Source organism: Megascapheus bottae, unplaced genomic scaffold (genome assembly GCF_031878675.1).
Source record: "Megascapheus bottae isolate mThoBot1 unplaced genomic scaffold, mThoBot2.hap1 HAP1_SCAFFOLD_43, whole genome shotgun sequence".
Taxonomy (NCBI): Eukaryota; Metazoa; Chordata; class Mammalia; order Rodentia; family Geomyidae; genus Megascapheus; species Megascapheus bottae.
The window spans coordinates 325,314-341,789 of NW_028327392.1; the positions used below are offsets into that span (position 1 = coordinate 325,314).

The following is a 16,476-nucleotide window of genomic DNA, read 5'->3' on the forward strand; positions in this document are numbered from 1 at the left end:
AATAAAGTCTCATGGAGGTGATCTGATTATAGATTTTTCTAAGAGTTCTCTTTATGGCTCACTAGAACAACAGGAACTCCATTCTCCTCACTCATCTTAGTCATTCACCCAACTCGTGAAAGGATGGAATGGCACAGATAAAAGTGCACTACTGTGACATTCAAAATACTGCCCACAAACTTGATGCATACTCTCTGTACAACTTTATACACATACCTATCTATATTCCAGTATCTGACCCTCATGGCTGACTTCTCTAGACATACATTTCCTTCCCCTTATTATCACTACTTTATCTTTAAATTATACGCAGTCAAATACTATGTTAATTCTCACACCTACTTTTTTCCCAAAGTATCTATAATTCATCAAAAACTATCTATATATTGTATATGCAAGAGAGTACTTCCTGAATTTTCCTGGAAAATGATGCTTCGTACTGTAATAAATGTTCACCTCTGCCAAACAAAGTTTTTATTCAACATTGGCCAAGAGATCTTGCCTTATGAATGTACACAGTGTTGACTGTGGCTTTGTGGCTTCCCTTATTTTCCATTTCACTTGCTATGTAGGAAATCAAGATGACATATCCTTTACATTTCTGCTTCCGTAGCTCCTCTGTTCCCTACTTGGTTGCAGTATTAGTGGCTGTCTGTCCTACCTCTCTGATTGATAAAAGGATCTGCAGGACCTCTATCTGATGTGATGCTGAGTCTTTCAAGGTAACATAAGTGTGGGGTATAAAGAACTGATTCAGGCTCCTTTAGCTACTTTGTATGTGAAATCTGATTCCATTCCATTCAATTAGTGTGAGTTTCATATATTCACTGTGACCATCTTCATTTATCTGCATAGATCCTGGAACTTGACTTCCAAAGAGAATAGGAACAGTTGTTTATTGGTGTGTTCCATTGTGGCCTGTTTATTTTCAAAACTGAAAACAAGGTTGTACTAACACTGTGTGCCTGCCATGGGTATTGTCTATGGTTACAACACTGCATATTGGTTAGCATTCTGATGAGAAGTACACGGGGGACTCACCAGATGTTCAGGGCCGGCCAGGACTGGGACAACTTTCCCCTCTGGGTGTAAGTGTCCACACTGTGAAGAAATTAAACACATACGCAAAAATTGAGTCTAAAAAGTAAAGAAAACTATCATTTTCTATCTACAATGCTGGGTATTGAAACCATGGACTTCTCCATGCCAAGCATGGGATCTGCTACAGGAGCTACCCCTCCACCTCTGCTATCCCTACCAGGCCTCTTTGCAGTACTGAGATTTGACTTCAGAAGCCTGCACTAGATGAAGCTGCATGGGATGAGACTAGCATTTGGCAACGCAGTCTCATCACATGAACCCCTGTTGTGCCCTCAGCATGGCCAGGAATGGATTGGTGAACCACTGCTCAACTCAATAATGACATTTACTGAGAGGACTGATGATAATAAATGGAAGGAAATCAGATAGAAATGGCTTTGAAAGGACATTTCCAATTCAAAATATTGGCAACAAAATATTGGACTGGAAAGGAAGAGTTGAAAAGAAAATATCAGACTTAAGCACAAGAGCAGAGGGGCAGATGTCATAATACCAGAGTACCAGCACACAAACACACATATAAACACACACACACACACACACACACACACACACACACACACACACACTCCCTAATTTCTTTGAGAATATGATTTCTTTGGAACACCCAGTCACTGTTCATTTTCACAATTAAAATCATTCTTGATGCCTAGACTTCAATGCTTTACCCAAGGTTAATGATATCTACACACTATTCATTGAGTCATAAATCTTGGATTTAGATTTTGAAAAAGTATTCACTGTACCAAAAGAATGTGTTATTTGTACACACTGGAATTCTATGCTGCTGTCAGAAAGAATGACATTGCCCATTTGTTCGGAAATGGGAAGACTTAGAAAAAAATCATATCAACTAAAGTAAGCCAGACTCAAAGGAACTTAGGCTCAGTGGTTTCCCTCATTTGTCATAATCAGTGGAAACGTTGGGCTGTCCTAGCAGAGATTTGCAATAGGGCAAAAACCTTGATACAAAAGGCCATAGAGTAGGACGCTAAATCAAAGGATTTCTAGGATGTAGAAACATAAGCCATATAATGAATGATTGTTGTTCTTAAGGTACTATGTTATCTCTCATCTCTTTTGCTGTCCCTTGGTTATCTCATATTGTTACAGTATCTCACTTTGTTACCTGATATATCGGATATATTTCTTTTTGGTTATTTGAAATTGGATAGGGAAGGGGGGGAAACTAGATGAGGGGTGGGGGTGGGGGGAGGGAAATGGGGATCAAGACATGTGAAAGGTTATCAATGTATGTGAAGTGATGCACCATCTATCTGGCAAATATCATATAACCCTTCTATTAAGTACAATAAAAATATATGAAAAAATAAGAATGGCATGTGCCAAGCAGGGCAGCAATCTAGAGGAGGAATCATGGGCCTGACAATTGTCCACAACCAGGAAAACAGGGAAAGGGGATCTACAAGGAACTTCCTTTTCCTCAGCCCTGTGTAGGTGCCAAGTAGCTGTGGGCCCTTTGATTTGAGCCCTATATCCCCCAGTGTTGTGATGTAAATTGTTACTGCGGAAGCTACTTTTTCTGTGATCATTTGTCATTGCAGTCTACAAAATGTGTACAGTCTCTCAGAATAGGGTCTTATAAACAAGCTATCCTATCAGAGTTTTCTAAGATTTCTCTTTACTGTTCACTGAAACATCAAGAACCCCATCTCCTCACTGGTGTCTCAATCATTCACCCAACTTTAAAAGGACAGTATGGCATAGATAGAGCTGCACAGCTGTGACATTCAAAATAGTTTCCATAATGCAGGGATCAAGTGACTAAAATCCTAGCTACTCAGGAGGTTGAAATCTGAGGATCATATTTCAAAGCCAGCCTTGCCACTGTAATTTCCAATGAGACTGGAATCTCCAGTTAGCCACCAGAAACCCAGAAGTAGTGCTATGGCTCAAGTGGTATAGCCCCTGCCTTGTGCTGAAGAGCTCAGGGACAATAGCACACAGGCCCAGAGTTCAAGTCCCCATCCTACAAAATAAAATCAAAGAAAATAATCGGTCCTACATACTTATTTAGTCTCTGTATATCTTCATACATATGCCTATCTATGTTCATTATTTGACCTATCATAGCTGACCTCTCTAGATAGAGATGGGATCTGCTTTGAATCATTAAATTAAGCACAGTCAAATACTATGTACAATCCTATATATACTTTTTTAATTTTTGCTAATTCTGGAGCCTGAACTCAGGGCCTGGGCACTGACCTTGAGCTTTCTCAAGACTAGCGCTATATCACTTGAAACACAGCACCATTTCCAACTTTTCCTGTGTATGTGTTACCAAGAAATAGAACCGAGGGCTTCCTGCATGCTAAGCAAGCACTCTACCACTAGGCCATACACCTGGCCCTTCCTATATGTACTTTTTCACACAAATTAGCTGCAATTCACTGAAGACTAACTATAAATATGATATATATATATATATATATATATTCAAGAGGGTATTTCTTGTGTTTTCCTAAAAAAGAGACTTTGGGATCTCGCTAAATGTTCATCTCTAAAAAACAAAGCTTTTAGACAAGACTGATGAAGAATTCTTTCCTTGTGAACCTACACCAATGTTTTTTGTGGTTTTGTTGTTTCCTAGATTTTCTTTCCCTTGCTATGTAGAAGCTGAATCTGATATATCACCCAAATTCTGCTTCCAGGTCTCCTTTTATCCCTTTTGCTCGTTATGTAGAAACTCCAGCTGATATGGCTTTTAAATTTTGTATCCTTGTTCACTGTTTTCCACTTCATGCATTATAATAAAAATTCCAGCTGATATATCATCAAAATGTTTGATTCTGTTTCCCCTTTACTCCTTGCTTCCACCAATACTAGCTTTCTTTCCTGCCTGTCTTATGGAGAAAAAGATCTGCACAGCGGAAGCAAGATTCCTATCCATCATGATGGTGGTATTTCAGGTGAAATAGTCCTGGCTTTTGACACATTTATCCTGATTCCTTTAGCTACTTCATATCTGAATTCCTCCTCACTTCAAACTAGTCATTGTGACTTGAGTGCCTGACCTGTGATACTCTTTTAGCTCCTCATAGTTAACTTTAGAACAGCCTATGAGAAAGTTTCTTTTGACCTCTTTCCTTTGGTATTTATTTTCAAAACAGATAATAGTTACATGATATGGTTGGGCAGTAATATCAACTTAGTCTTGGTACCATATTTCAAAATGATTTTACTTTCAGATGACAGGTAAATCCACTCACCAATTGCTCATGCTGGATCAACAGCTGCTGCCAGAGCCCAGTTTACATGGACTCAGGCATGCCTATCACAGCATCTCAACTGCAGTATTTTAAACAGAAGGAAGCCTGGTGGTGCTGGCATACGCTGGTAGTTCTCCTCTGTAGGAGATAGAGCTGAGGCTCAGGGTTGAAGCCAGCCGCAGCCAACAGTCCCTGAGACTCTCATCTGCAATTCACAAACAGAAATGGAGATATGGCACAAAGTATCTGAAAACTAGCTCCAAGCACAAGAGCTCAGGGACAGTGCTAATGTCCTGAATTTTAAGTACCAAGACCACAAAAAGAAAAAGAGAAAGAAAGAAAGAAAAAGAAATGTGTTTAATTTGTGAATGTGTGACATATCATTTCCATAGAGTTGACATTTATTAACAAAGAAAGTATAGGTATATTCTCAATCTCATCAGCCCAGCTTGGGACTTTTACTCATGGTTTAAAGCATCTTTGAATCCCATGACTTACATATTATATTTGTTGAGGGTCAACACTGCTACAGTGTAATCCGGATATATCTCAGTATAGTATCACTAGGTAACAAACCATTCACCTAAGAGAAGGAAAACACAGAAGAATTTCACACTGATTGTGTTGAAAATATACTTAATATACCAAACATTATGGAAAGTCATGCACACAGAACTGTTTTAGGTGGTGGTGAGCCTTTTAAAATCTATAGCCTATGAAACCTTGAAAGCCATAATTCTTCAGAGTTGACCAATCCTGGGAAAAGTACATTCTGCAATTACTTTTCAAAGTTCTGTTACAGAACAAGAGAAGAAAAATTTTTGAATCAACAAACTTTCACTGATATACAAGGCACCTTTACAGATAATGCATTGCTTCACAGGACATAGAATGTAAATAAATCCATTATTAAGAGAGTTTATATCACAGTTATTATGGATTTTCTACTTGGAAACATTTTATAATAGAAATAAAAAGGATGAGAAATATTGTACATTCTATAATATTTCACAGAGTGGGTACATGTTAAGATAATACAATGTCAATGGGAAATAAAAAGATATTATAACCCTAGCTACTAAGGTGTTCTGAGGATCTCAATTCAAAGAAACCTAAAAAAACAGCCAGGAGACTCCACTTATCTAAAAGGAAAAAAAGCTGCACTTGAGAAAGGGTATCAATGTATGTGAAGTAATGCACCTTCCATCTGGCGAATGTAATGTAACCCTCTATTAATTACAATAAAAAATATATGAAAAAATATATATCTGAAAAAAAAGCTGAAATTGGACCTGTAGCAGATGTCATAATTCACTAATCCTGGGTGCAAAAAAAGTTGTGAAAGCATTTAAGACCCTTAATTAAAACCCCAGTGTTACCACACATTCACAACATCTGTACACACACACAAACACACCCACATACTCAAAATTGTCCAATAATAATAATAATATGATATTTACACTAAGGCATCCAGATACATGTAATACATTCCTACACTCTTCAAAAGAAAAAGTAACATGAAAATAAAATTCTTCTTGTAAAAATATATAAATAAATACATTTAGGTAAAATACTGGTTCTGACTTTTAGATCTGGAGCAGACACTTGTAAAGCACATTGTATCCAGCCATACCATTTCATACAGAAAGGAAACAGAACTCCCAATGCTTGCAGTCCCTAGTCCTTAGTCCCTAGCCATGGGAGCCAGAAGAGGTTAAGGCAGAGAAAAAAGACTTGTAGCCAGCCCTGCTTCTGCTGTGGAGCTGGGACAGAACTGTGAAGAGCTTCAGATACCCTAAAATAATTAGGCAAAAGGACTCAAACTGTCTCCAGCCTTTCAGTTTGTAAACAGCTAGACACAGAGGAGGATCAAACTCTGTCACAAATTTAAATCATAGCTGATTTTCCTGCTACCTTTCAGGCTAAGAACTTTCTTTTCTTTTTCTTTTCATTCCTTTTGGTTCATCACTTCCCCTAAACCCAGTTTGTTAAGATAAATCTTTAGAGGAAATGAGCTTTAGGTGATTGACTAATCAGAAATCCCAGCTATTCAGGAGCTGAGATCTGAAGACAAGAAATTCAAAGCGTCAAAAAGCTTCGTGGAACTCTAATCTCCACTAACCAGCAAAACTTGTACATGGAGTTGTAGCTCAAGTGGCAGAGTGGTAGGAGTTGGAGAAAAAAAAAGCTAAGGAACAGTGTCCAGGCCCCAGTTTCAAGTCCCCATACAGACACACACACACACACACACACATACACACACACACACACACACACACACACACACACACACACACACACACACACTTTATTCAGGTAGCTACAAGGCAAAGCCTTCATATGTAAGAACCAGAGAGATCCCCAGTCAGCTCTCACTCCTCCAAGTCCCCTCCAATCAGCCCCTTCTCCTCCTCACATTATCCAACAAGCCCTCCCTCAAAAAACTCATTCTTTTTACTTTAATCCCTATGGAAAGGATGGGAAGAAAGTCCAATGTCATAGAGAGCAAACCCTATGATAGACAGACTGCCCTTGCTCAGTCCCTTACCTTGTAGAGCAAACTCTACTCATATAGTTGCTCCTATGGCAACCCCAAACAGAATGTACTGGTCATCTTTACATCACTGCAGAATGAGGAATGGAATGCTCGAGAATTAAAGGCATACCAGTTCTCCTTAAAGACAGTGGACTGAAATTGGAAAGGACATAAGACCAAAGTCGAACACTACAGTAAAATAGTTTCAACACATAGAATACCTCACCTTTTCTTTTGCCTCTATATTTAATGTGGAGAATTTTTCCGTTAACCCAAACTTGAAAAATGATTTCTGAAATAAAAGTCTGGGAGATTGGCCTAGTGGTAGAGCATTTGCCTAGCATGCATGAAGACTTGGATTTGATTATTTGGTTCATACCTAGAAAAAATCCAGAATTGGGGTGTTACAAAACCATTTATTAGCTCAAAATTCAGCCAAAAATTAGATATGTTTTTAATTTGGCAAAACTAGTGGAGCTTGTTCCCATGGAATATGCTGGCATACCAGAATGCATAAAACAAGTTGATCAAGAACTAAATGGAAAACAAGATGACCTGAAGAGTGAACAGTAAGTTTGGCCTCTCGTCCAGACAGAAGTGAAGAATGTGCTGATGAAGCAGTGCCCTTTTTACTTTTATTTTTATGTAAAATGTTACAAAATTGACTTTTCTTAATGGACTTCTGTATTAGGAACTGTTCACTGCTGTATTGGTTTGCAGATATTTACCAAAATGCTTCCATATCACTTAGTTGAACTAAGTACTTTGAGCTAGTCACATAAGGTGTGCTATAAAATTTTTGTGGAATTCTGTTTGGCAATACTGTAAATTACATTATGTTTCCAAGTCATAGAACACCATTACATTGTTGTTTGGGATGACACATTTAATAGAAACATGAAAAATTTGTTCTGCATTGAAATAAATTTTATTTTTGCCTCCAAACCCAGATTAATTACATAGAATAATCCTATTACAAGTAGCATACTATATGTCATATACTAGACATAGATTTACTTAGTAAACTTAATATCCAATATATTTGAAGGCCATACTTCAGAGCTCTTCATATAAGCTCTTTTTTCAAGAGTGGCCTAGATTAGTAAAATTAAACCAGAAGTGAGCTAAGCTTTTAAGATTCATTCTCTCTCCTGTACTGAACACATTATATCTATGGTTCTTTGTTTTTTAGAAATTTTTTGTATAAACTTTCTTTTACAAAGGAATTCTTTTTTAAAAAAATTTATTCCTGCTAAGTCAAATCCAGTTATAAGAGATATTGAAGCATTCCAGGGGTTCCCCAGTAGCCTCTTATCTTTGATCCAAGATGTCCATCCTGTATTAATGTCACTACAGTGAGTTAAGCCAAAGACTTTTACTTAGGCATTCCTTCTGAGTTCAACACATCAGAATTATGAATAAAAATCATGTTGGGTTTCATTGTAATTGCATACGGTATGTGGAGGACATCTCAAACTGTCACTCATCTATATGTCTTCATCATCTTAAAATGGACTGAACTTTTGGGAGGTGGTTTTCTACTACATTTAGGACTTGGCTCTTCAAAGAGTTTCAAAAATACAAAAAATAATTTCAAAAAAAAAAGAAAAAGCCAGGAGTGGTACTGTGGTTTAAGTGGTAGAGCTCTAGCCTTTAGAAAGTCCAAAGACAGTGCTCAAGCCCTGAGGTCAATCCCAGGACTGGCAAAAAAGAGATTTCTGAAATAAAAAGCTTTACTAAACTCTTACAAACTCTAATTAAAAATAAGTGTTAATACTAGTTCCAATTCCCTACTGAGAATAGGTAAAAGGAAAATTGCCCACCTAGTGAAGAGAACCAGGGTATTTCATTAATACAAAGAATATCTTGAAAGAATACTAAAATATTATACTGCATCACATGAAAAGGAAAGCACAACACAAAGGGAGGAAAGTCTTGAACTGATAGAAATTTGCTCTTCCTTGATTGGTTCTTAAGGAGAAGTACAAAGTTCTTGGTGACTAACCTTAAGAATACAGGGACTCAGTTGAAGCATTGTCCCCTTTTCTCTAGTTTAATGTTGTTGATGTACTCTGTTTTTCTCTTTCCTCCTCCATCCTACAGTCAGTAACAAGTTGAGAAGTCTCAGAATCCTCTTATCACCAATTACGTATTCGGATAAATATATTACATTGATCTGTGTCTTCCACTGTCGGTTGGATAGAATGACTAGAAGGCTGGATATTTTCTGACCCATATTCAATTGGGGTCCACTAGGCAAGAGCGATAGTGAGGACTTGGGGAGGAATAGTTGAATCGCTCACGCTCTCATTTCAGAGAATTGAGAATTTATATGGCTGGGTATGGTGGCTGTAGCTTGCCATCTTATCTATTGAGAAGCAGAGACTGGAGACTGTGGTTCAAGGTCAGCCAAGGAATACTAGTTCTTGAAAGCACATCTGAACTAACTGTTATTATCCTAGCTCCAAGGGAGACACAATGGCTGGGATCCGTGTTGCACACCTATCCTACCCAGCAAGGTGACTGCAAAAAGCTCATCTGGACCAGACACAAAGCAAGAGCTGCCTCCCTCAAAAAGAAATGAAAAGAAATAAATCACTGCAAATTAACATTTTTAACACTATACATCATAGTTATGGTTGAATACAGTAACAGAGGAAAATTAAATGAAATAAAGCTAAAATGCCCTGGATATGACTCCTTGGAGATTTCTATGAAAAAAAATTACCACAAAGGGGGACTCAGTAACCCAACAAATGGGCAAACACACGGAAGAGACATATCTTGAAAGAATACAATCAGGAAGAAGTCTTCAAAAATTCCTTGCCCTTAGAGAAATACAAACCAAACGTGAGAACTTCTTCAACATCAGTCAGAATTGGCAATCACTCACAACACAAACAACAACAAATGGTAAGGAAACAGAAATCAGTACAAGCACTATGGAAACTGATACGGAGGTTCCTCAAAAACCTAAAAATACATTTACCAACCAATACAGTGATAACATTTTGGGTCATGTATCTGAAAGAATGTAAATCAGGATATGATAGAAGCACAAGCAAACACACAATCTTTGTAGCACTGTTTAAAATAGCCAACATATGGAAACAGTTGACCCAAAACTGTCAAATGAATTGATAAATGGGGTATAGCTACATAACATGTATTATTCATCCATAAAGATGAAGTTATATTGTTTTCAAGCCAGGTTCACAAGGGAAAAATCACATGTTTCCTCTCATATATGCAAAAACATATGTAAAAGGATACATGGGATCATACACAAAAATACAGGAGTATCTTCATTATTATGGGAATGTTTTATTAGATTAGAAGGAAATGAGGAAAAGAGAATGATAGATGTTGAAAACTACTGCAATAGAATGTATCTGTGAATGGAGACAGTATCACAATCTTACTAATGAAAACGCTGCTGAATAATACCAGATATAGGGAGAGTAAGAAAACGTGGGTCCATCTAATTCAAGAATACTAGGTGCAGGTTTGAAACACCCTGGTGAAGGATGTAGGTTCTACAAATAGATTTAGCTTGGGACCCTGCCATATTGCTATTGGGGATATATCTCAAGGAATCTAATGAATATACAGGAAAACCCATGCATACCATGTTTATTTCAATTCGATTACCACAAGCATACGATGGATTCAGCTAAAGTGCCTAGGAACTAAAGATTAAATAAAGAATTGTAGTACATATATATGATGGAATATGACTCCGTTATTTTTTCTCTCATATATTTTATTGTAATTAATATAAGAGTTACATTATATTCACCAGATAGAAGGTACATTACTTCATATATATTCATACACTTTTTCATGTCATGGTCCCCATTCCACTCCCCCTTCCCACCGCACAACTTGATTTCCCCTCTTCCCTCTCCTATTTCAAATAAGCAATGAAGCATATATAAAATATAACAGATAACAGGTGAAATATTGTAATAATATGAGATAATCAAGGGACAGTAAAAGAGATGAGAGATAACATGGTACGTTAAGGACAGCAATCACTCATTATATGGCTTTTGTTTCTTTATCCTAGACGTCCTTACATTTAGCGTCATACTATATGGCCTTATGAATCTAGATTTGGTTCTATTGTGAATCTCTGCTAGGAGAGCCCAAGGTTTCTATTGATTATGACAAATGAGGGAAATCATTGAGCCTGTGTTCCTTTGAGTCTGGCTTACTTCACTTAATATGGTTTCTTCCAAAGTTTTCCATTTCCTTACAAATGGGCGGTGTCATTCTTTCTGACTGCAGCATAGAATTCCATTGTGTACAAATACCACATCTTGTTGATCCACTCATCAACTGAGGGACATCTGGATTGGTTCCATATCTTTGTTAGGGTAAATAGTGCTGCAATGAACATTGTTGTGCTGGTGGATTTAGTATGTCCTTGTTTCTGCATGATTGGGTAAATGGCAAGTAGTGGAATTGCTGGGTCATAGGGGAGTTCTATATTTAGTCTTTTGAGAGACTGCCTTGCTTTCCATAGTGATTGAACGAGTTTGTACTCCACCAATAGTGTAGTCATGATCCCTCCTTGTCCATATCCCCTCCAGCACCTGCTGGTAATAGATTTTTTGATCCTGGCCATTTTAACTGGAGTGAGGTGGAATCTTAGAGTTGTTTTGATCTGCATTTCTTTTATGACTAGAGATGTCGAGCATTTCTTCATGTGTCTATAGGCCATTCTTATTTCTTCTTCAGAGAAGTCTCTCTTTAAGTCTTTGGCCCATCTTTTAATGGGATGGTTTTTTCTTTGGAGATTACTTTTGGAGTGATTCAATTTTTTGAGCTGTTCATATATTTTAGATATGAGGCCTTTGTCTATTCTATGGTTAGTGAAGATCTTCTCCCACTCTGTAGGCTTTCTAGTTAATTTGCTAGCTATGTCCTTTGCCATACAGAAGTTCTGCAGTTTAATGCAGTCCCAATTATCCAGTGTTTCTTGGTCCTTATTAAGAAAGTTTCAACCTGTGCCAAGGAGACCTAGATTATCTCCAATTCCTTCTTATAAAGTTTTCAGTGTATCAGCTTTTACTTCGAGGTCTTTGGTCCATTTGGAATTAATCCTAGTGCAAGGTGAAAAAGAAGGATCCAACTTTAGTTTTCTGCAGGTGCTGAACGAGTTCTGTCAGCAACATTTGTTGAAGAGGCTTTCTTTCTTCCATTTTATTTTTTTGGCTCCCTTATCAAAGATTAGGTGACCATAGGTCTGTGGGTTAATGTCTGGGTCCTCAGTTCCATGCCGTCTTCCGTAAATCCTCAGTTACTTTTTTTAAAAAAAATCCTAACATCCTGTGATTTACAGTAAAGTGGACAGTCCTGGAGATGATCATGTGATTGAGATGAACCAAGCTCAAAAAGAAAATATCACATTTTCAATTATTGCTGGAATCCAAACTTTAAAGGCATACCAGTACATGTATATTATATATATATATATATATATGTCTGTACACACACATATACACAGAAAAACCAACATGGAGGCTAAATATAATCAAACTATAGTAAATAAAAAGGCTGTTAATGAACAGAGGAATGGGAGATGGAAAGAGAAATAGGATGAGATTCTTCCTATTAAAATGCAGTGTATACACATGGCAAATATTATGGATATACTGCTTTATGTAGTAAATATACACTAAAAATTAAGCTCTTCAATTAATACCAGCCTTTATTAAAACAATACCTAGCAGGAACCCTAAATAATAACTAGAGGGGCGTACTCTATCAATCCTTCAAAAATGGATAAAGACATTAAAACATGGAAAACTGAATTGTCGGAATTTATATTAATAGTACTTCATCATTATAATTAAGGGATGGTTACAGTAAAGCCTTAACATGTATCATTATTTCATGTTAATTATTTACTAATTTCAGTTTTAAACCTTTCTGAAAGTAATCTTCACATCTCTGCAAAATTTCACCCAAACTTCACAGTGATTTTTTTCCTGAAATCATCATAGCAATAAATCATTGAATTCATAAGGAAACATAAAATATCCCAGGTAGTAAAAAATAATCCTGGGTAAAAAGATCAAAACAATAAAGGTTTTATACTACCAGACTTTAAAAGATTGTAAAGCTACATGGATAAAAACAACATGGTCCTTAGAAAACTAAGAAAACAAAATAGAAGACTCAAAATTAAATGCACACAGCCATCCTCATACAATTATTGGAAAAAGGAATCAAAAGTATGGTTTAACAATTTTGAACAACTGCTTATCTACATGTAGAAGAGTGAACCTACAATCATAGTCTCTCTATACAGTTCAAAAATCAATTCAAAATGGATAAAAGCTATTTATATTAAGATTTGAAACTTTGACATCACTACAGAACAACACAGGGTGCAGTGAACAAGAGAGACAGGAAATTATCTCCTGGATAGGACTCAAGAAAATAAGAACAAGAATTAGTTGACAAATAGGATTCCAATCAATTAAAAAGTCTCTACACATCAAATGACACCATAAATTCATGCAACAATTTACACAATAGGAGAAAATCTTGGTCCTCTATAAAACACATAAGGGTTAATATGAAGAATACACAATTCTACAAACAAAAACCAATTAATAAATTAGCAAATGACTTCTTCAGGTTGCAGCAGTACAAACAGTTTCCACCTCATTTGCAAAGTGACCCTGAGACTGCAATCTCACCACAGTGAGAACAGCAATTATTATAAAAGCAAACAACAAATGCTGATGATGAGGTTGTGAGAGTAGATGTGGGGAAAATATCCTTTATACAATACACTACAGTGGCTGGGCATGTAATTTCGTGTGTCCACTGTGGAAATCACATACTTATAGGATGCTATAAATATATACATACTTGTATGTAAATATATATATGACTATATATACACAAACTCACATATAAGTATGTATATATGTGTATGTATCAGTATATATGTGTGTATATACATAAAGGTATTTATACATATATATTTATTTATTTATGTTGGCTAGTTCCATTAACCCTAGCTAATCAGTAGAGTGAAACCTGATAGATGACAGTTCCCCCCAGCCCTGGAGGAAAGACCATGGTACTTCATCTTCCAAAGTGACCAGCAACAAGCCACGCTGGAGTATGGTTTAAGTGGCTAAGTACCAGCAAGCAAGCCAAGAGAACAAACTCTAGGGCTTGACCTAAAATTCTCCTATTTAGGGGCACTTGGGATAGGCTAAAATAGAGCAACCTTATAATCCTGCTGTGTGACCTTTGCATATAGAGTCAAAGGATTGATTAGACATAAAACTCAGATGCTGCTATATGACCTTTGGACAAACATCTGGAGAAATGTAAGTTGTTAAAACAGTTAAACATTTATAATACCCATTTTTATTGTAGTGCTCTTCCCAACAGTTAGGCTGTGCCTCAGCCAAGGTAAACAACAACCAATGAATGCGTAAAGAAAATGTAACACTCGCGCCCAAAGGATAGCCTAGTGGTAGTGTGCCTGCCTAGTATGCAGGAAGCCCAGTGTTACATTCCTTGGTACTACCAACACAAAAGCCCGAAAAAGCCAGAAGTGGTAATACCCTAGCCCTGAGAAATCCCAAGGACAGTGCTCAGGCCTTAAGTTCAAGTGCTAGGATTGGCAAAAGGAAAAAATGTAATACTTACAAGCAATGGAGTTTGATTCACATGAAGAAGAGTCAAATATCATTGTCTCTAGGCAAATGAATGCAACTGGGATCATCATGTTGACTGACATAAACCAAGCTCAAGATGTCAAATAGCACAGGTTTCCATTCATGTGGAAACTAGATCTAAAGTAATGATAATAAATAATAGTAAAAATGGGAGATGTGTAATAAAAAAACAAAACAAAGTGAAACAAAAACACAACAAAGGGAAACCTGCTGATTAAATAAGTGAGAGAGGAGATGGAAACCAGGTGTGAGGAAGATGATGTTTCATACAGACACTCACCTATATATGGAGAGAGTCTGCAGAAACCTATTAAATGCTGTATGGACAAATGGGTTAAAAAGGAATAGGACAGGAGAAACTCATTCAAAGTTCAATGTACATATGTATAGGAATATCATAATTAAACCCCATGGTACTATTCATAAATGCTAATAAATTGTTTAATCATTACAAAATGATAATTATGCAAACAAAATTAGTAAATCTCATTACACTAAAATGCTGAAACCAATTTCAATACCAAGGAAAATTGAAACAGTTAAGTCAATATGATCTATCGACTTCAGAATTTGCCCTAGTTATAGAAAGTAATGTGTAGGAAGAGTAGACATAAACATGACTTCTTATTTTTATAAAGACTGTTCATGAGCTTAATATAATGTCTGTATAGCTGCAATATCACACAGCCATACAAATTAAAAATGCAACAAAATGGGAGGCAATTTGAGAACATCTCATAGAACCCAACAAACTAGCTTCACAAAAATTAGGTCTTCATTCACATGCGGAATCAAAAACTAAAAGGAGTATATATTCATGTTTAGGCCTATATGGATAAATATACAGCAGGAATTTGACTAAAGGACTACGTAAGTATAAATGGAGAAGGGTGGGTAAAATAAAAGTAGTGGGTAAATATTGAAATAGCTAGTTTGATTGCAAAAATTCTGACAGAGCAAGGAAACCTGTTGAAAAAATTGGGGGAAAGTAATAAAGGAAGATTGATTACAATATATTGCATACATGTACGAAAAAAAGGCAAACCAATTCTCCACCTTAAAATTAATATAAGCTAATACAAGACTATTTGTAACTTATGTGTCAATATGCACAGGAATGGTGAGAAAGGAATCTCTCAACATACTGAAAAAAGTTTTTCAGAATACTTCAGATTCTCTATGCAATACTATTGAGGGGAAATAGAACTGAATGAATTTTTCCTCACAATGAAAACATTTGAAATACAGCTGGCTGTACCCAAAAACACAGACAATACCGAAGGCTGACAAGAGACATGGGGAAGAATTGGGAACAAGACTACAAGGTGATGCAACTGCTTTGGAAAATGCATGTAATGAGGCAGATCTTCACAGTGACCATAGGACTCAATACTTCTAATGTAAGCTGTGTACATACCCAAGAGAAATGAAAGCACTTATCCACAAATGTTCACTGCTGTATCACTCAAACCACCCAAAAAGTAGTAACAACACAAATGAATGCTTGAAATATGCCATGTCTATGCGATGGGGTATTGACCATCCAAAAGAGTGCAGAATAGATATATAGATACATACTACAACCAGGAGGAGCTTCCAAAGCATACTAAGAAAAACAATCCATGAAAAGTCTGAAAAAGCAAATACACAGATACATTAGTAGTTGTTTATAGCTCTGATGGAGAGTCAGGAAAAGAACAGGAAATATGACTGCTATTAGGTATGGGGTTTCATTATGTGTGATATGGAGTGATAGTTTCCTCACTCTGACAATGTAAAGAAAGTACATTAACCTGTATATATAAACATAACTACATAGACATAAAAATCTATGATGGGCAATATACTCTATAGAATAATGTTTTATTACATAGATTAATATTATCTATGC

General features: G+C 36.5%; 1 long non-coding RNA gene across 3 annotated transcripts; it reads right to left on the minus strand.

Annotated features, from left to right (window-relative positions):
* Nucleotides 1-1,033: 1,033 nt before the first annotated feature.
* LOC150039933 (uncharacterized) lies at nt 1,034-14,818 on the minus strand. 3 transcript variants are annotated; one of them, XR_016534159.1, is made up of 5 exons: nt 14,557-14,818; nt 7,100-7,252; nt 4,833-4,917; nt 4,335-4,539; nt 1,034-1,101 (listed from the first exon to the last, which is right to left on the minus strand). It is a non-coding gene; the product is annotated as an uncharacterized LOC150039933 (long non-coding RNA). The 3 variants fall into 3 exon arrangements; XR_016534161.1 differs by lacking the exon at nt 7,100-7,252; XR_016534160.1 differs by lacking the exons at nt 7,100-7,252; nt 14,557-14,818 and adding an exon at nt 6,886-6,957.
* Nucleotides 14,819-16,476: the final 1,658 nt, after the last annotated feature.